Consider the following 4939-nt stretch of genomic DNA (forward strand, 5'->3'; position numbering starts at 1 on the left):
GGAGACAACATCCAGACATCCCAGTTCACCAAACAGTCTATGACCATGAACCCTCCAGATATGCTCCTTTACCTGAGAAAAGCTATTCATAAAAATCTAGACAAACAAATGTGTTTTTATCCTGGACTTAAACACTGAGACTGTGTCTGAGTCCCAAACACTAATTGGAAGTCTGTTCCATAACTGTGGGGCTCTGTGAGAAAAAAGCTCTTCCCCCTGCTGGAGACTTTTGTACTTGAGGTACTACCAAATAGCCTGCGCCCTTTGATCGAAGTAGATGTGACGTATTATAAAAAACAAAAGATAACACAGATACTGTGGCGTGTGACCATTAAGTGCTTTATAGGTTAGTAATAGTATTTTATAATCAAAGTGAAACCGATCTAGCAGCACTAAGAGATTTTTTGTAGCTATGAAAAAAGCCATGGCTTTCCTTCCATGCTTATCGAAATACTAATAATTTAGTTTGAGGTCATTTACGTTCTAATTTCCGAGCTGATTTTTTACAATTTTGTGTGTTGTCATTATACCAAGGTGCAAATTTTCTCTCTCTAATTACTTTCCTTTTAAGTGGAGCTACAATACTTGTAATACAAACTCGTTTGGTTTGACCCATGTTTCTGTTAAACACAGAACACTAAACTTCTGATCTGTAATCATTTCATTATCCATAAGAGCTTTAGATACAAATCTTATATTTAACAGTCCTAGCTTCAGATCGAAGGTGCCTAACAGTTTTCACCTCTCTCTCTCTCTCTCTCTCTCTCTCTCTCTCTCTCTCTCTCTCTCTCTCTCTCTCTCTCTCTCTCTCTCAGAACTTAACCTGGTCACTCAACACCAGCTCCATCACCAAGTTAGCACAGCAGCGTCTCTACTTCTTACTAAGACTGAGGAAAGCCCATCTCCCTCCCCCCATCCTGACCACGTTCTACAGAGGGACCTTTGAGATCATCCTGAGCAGCTGCATCACTGTCTGGTGTGAGAACTGCACCATCTCGGATCGCAAGACCCTGCAGAGGACAGTGAGGACAACTGAGAAGATCATTCACTATGATCTACTTTTATGCTAATAAAGTTACTAAAACAAATTTTCTGAGTGTTTATAGTTTTTTGTTTAGCTCGAGAAACAATTCAAACACAGGAAGTGACGTCCCGAACACAGGAAGTGACACCAAGTGTCAAACATCACATCAATATCATGCAGTAACGCAGACCCATGAATGAACAAATCTTCTTCCACCAGCCCTCCATCAAATCTTTGGCATCAACATAGACGTTACAGCACTGAAGTACCATTACTCGCCCCATAATAAGACAACAGTGGACAAAACAAACAAACACACAAATGATTATAAATATCTGCATTACAAACACAGCATTATCAGAAACAAGAGAAATTTACTGAAGAACCTTCTGAAAGCTGTGGTATAAGAGATAAACCAAGGTGAATATATTGTGGGCCAAGTATACAGAGCTCTACTCATGTATAAATTTATTTATTAATAATTTTAAGTAATATTACATAATGTTTGCTATATTTTAGAATGTTTAGTATTTAATTTCCAATTAAATGTTTAAATTAATAAACACACATTTACTCCAGGCTTCAGGATTAGAAAGATTAATCATTTTAAATGATTATTTTACTAATTTTTATTAAGAGCATTACAATTTTGTATCCACAAGATGGCAGTAAAGAATTTTCAAACTGAGATTTCTGTTTAGTGAAATATTTTCTCTCACTTGACCTGCTGGGGGCGCTGTTAGGATGCTGCTGTATTATTATTATTATTATTATTATTATTATTATTATTATTATTATTATTATTATTATTATTATTATAGATAAAACTGCTAATATTACAAAGTTACAGATATGAGTAATTATAGAAGTGTTTTAATATCTGATTGATCCCATGTTTAAAATTTCACAAAAGCTGATATGGTCACATAAATTTTGCATTTTGCGCTAAATAGTAATAAAAATGGGAAAAGAATAATAGTTTCCAAGAGTGCAAATCAGCTAGATGCACTTTATATAATGTTATGGAGGGTGAGTCCACATAAACCATGACAGTAATTGGGTGTCCAGCTAAACACTTTATACCTGTGTGTATGTCTTAGAATCTGAATATCAGAGAGTTAGGAGAGAGAGCAGCTCTTTGTGTGTGTGTGTGTGTGTGTGTGTATTTGCATTTATTCATTAAGATTAATATTTTATATAGTTAAATTACATAATATATATAATAATTATAGAAGTGTTTTAATGTCTGCTTGATCCCATGTTGAAAATTTCATGAAAGCTGATATGGTCACAAAATTTTGCATGTTTGCCTTAAATAGTAGTAATATAAATTTTAAAAGAATAATATTTTCTAATAAGAGTTCAAATCAGCTAGATGCACTTTATCTTAGTTCTTACGTGTGTGTTTTTTACAGGGATTTCATTCATGTAATATTATGGAGGGTGAGTCCACATAAACCATGACAGTAACTGGGTGTCCAGCTAAACACTTTATACCTGTGTGTATTTCTAAAAATCTGTATATCAGAGAGGAGGGAGAGCAGCTGTGTGTGTGTGTGTGTGTGTGTGTGTGTGTGTGTGTGTGTGTGTGTTGGCATTTATTCATTAAGATGGAGATTTTATCTACTACAAAAGTCACTCAAATCACATCATTACATTATATTATAAAACCTTTATGTAATCAGTTGTTTAAGGAAAAATACACAAAGAATTTATTAAAAATGTGAATAAAACTCGGCATAAGACACAATATTTACTCAGTATGGAAAGAAAAAGTTACATTTGATTGCATATTGTTTATTTAGACAAAATATTCTAATTTCTTGTCATTACCCATTATATACAAGGAGACAGGAAGTAGGGCTGCTGATGGTGCTGCAACACCCCGACTTTCAGGATTACTTTAACTGCAGCTGCTAAAATAATGTTACAAAGAGCTGATACTCGAGACTCCTTCCATAAATGTTAAATAAACGTCTCCAATCAGAAAACATCACCATCAATGATTATACGCTGTTCTTTGTTATATAACATGTTTTAAATCAGTTTATTTTAGGTTTAGATAACGAGTAACGTCCATCATACAAGTCCCTGTGAACGACGTTACTGTAGGAAAGATAACGTATTAGAACGAGCACATTAATATAAACTAATCATTTATGTTGAAGTCATAACTATTGTCAGAGCTGTGCTGTTGTAGGAAATTAATCAACACCTTCTAATTCCACAATTCATCCACACTGTGGTATAAATATTGTAATCTGCACTCATTCTGTTAAAAGTAAATGATTTTACTATCATTCAGGTGTGATGTAATAGCACATGTCACATGAACGCTGCTTAAAATTCCAGCTCCCACAATGTAAAACATCTTCCTGCAGCCCTGATTATATATATTATGAGGAGACGTAAAGAAAATCAACAGGAAAAAACACAGAATATTGATTTAGATCTTAAAATATAAAACAACAACCTGAACATATTGAATGAAAAATGTTTATCTATTTAAGACAGTTCCATATTTCTGGCTCGTAACAAGTTTTAACATATTGTAATAAACAAGTTTTCTTCTGGCAAGTGGAATGTAATTAACACATTTCTAAAAACACTGAATAACAGATTCACAAGTTTCAGATCAACATGAACGATAAGATCAGTTGTTTCATCAAAAGATTGTAATGAACATTAAAGTGATTTTGATGGAATAAACTGGTGATAAATGAGGTGTGGTGTGTCAGTGATATTTAAGCTCACTATGACTTATAGCACTAAATGTGTTGTAAAAGGAAAGCTGGAAACATTTGTTAAGTAATAATGGAGGTGATTTAACTCTCCCTAATTTATTTACTAATAACAAGGTGAGAAAATGAACATGGTTCAGAATGAATGAAATTATTAGAAGTATAATAAAGTCATTTTTTGTGTTTATAAAAGTTGAAATGTAATTTCCTGAGAAAAGGCCTTTGGAGACGTGTCTCAGTCACATGGTCCCTGTCGTTCTGAGATTTCTCCTCCACGTCATCATATTCTGTAAAATAAACACATTTACTTCTTTAATACATCCTTTATATTGTATTAATACAGTAATTGTTTAGTAACAACTTATAATACATAAACGATGCACTATGTAGGATTTCTCTGATATTTAAACCATAAATGAAGAGAATAGAGGACATTTATCAGATCAGTTTCTTTAATCTGACTGAACGGTGATTTGTTATAAAAACAGTGATCTGATGTTTATGTTCTGTATCATAGATAATATTTACAGTAGGTCTAATCTAAACTCTTTAATAAATACATGTTCTATTATATTTGTCCTAAAAACTGATCTGAAAGTTGATATTTATTATATACCATATATAATATAATCATATATAATTTAATCTTTTACTCTGCTGCCTGTGAACTTATGTACATTAGAGAATAAACAGGAAGTCGCTCACCTTCTGTCTCTCCTACATCCTGTTCCTCAGTGATGACATCATCATAATCTTCTGGATTGTCTAATGAACAAATAAATGAATAAGTAATGAACCACTGTGTGTGTTGGTGTTACAGTAAAATACTGAGTTACAGGGTGGTGTGATGAAGCAGTGTTTTTAAAAAATCTGAAAACAATAAAAAATAATTTTCTTACAGAAAACTTCACCATGTTGATGAACACACAGATTTTTAATATAAATTCATGTGAATTTAAGTTCCTGTGAATGAGCTGTTACTATAGAAACCACAATGTATTGGATCATTAATAGAAACCTGTGGTTTACATCTGCAGTACTGTCAGAGCTGCTGTTATAGAAAATTAATCAACACCTACTGACCAATCAGAACGCAGAATTCAACAGTGTACTAAAATGGAATTAAGCCACAAAGCTTGAGTTTTACTGTATAAAATTTTAAGGTAAATAAATT

General features: G+C 32.9%; 1 long non-coding RNA gene across 1 annotated transcript; it reads right to left on the reverse strand.

The window, feature by feature from the left end:
- Window positions 1-3506: 3506 nt before the first annotated feature.
- Window positions 3507-4913, reverse strand: LOC132859346 (uncharacterized). Its single transcript, XR_009649733.1, has 2 exons — window positions 4471-4913; window positions 3507-4052 (listed from the first exon to the last, which is right to left on the reverse strand). It is a non-coding gene; the product is annotated as an uncharacterized LOC132859346 (long non-coding RNA).
- Between the last annotated feature and the right edge of the window lie 26 nt (window positions 4914-4939).

The sequence above is a fragment of the Tachysurus vachellii genome, chromosome 16, assembly GCF_030014155.1.
Source record: "Tachysurus vachellii isolate PV-2020 chromosome 16, HZAU_Pvac_v1, whole genome shotgun sequence".
NCBI lineage: Eukaryota > Metazoa > Chordata > Actinopteri > Siluriformes > Bagridae > Tachysurus > Tachysurus vachellii.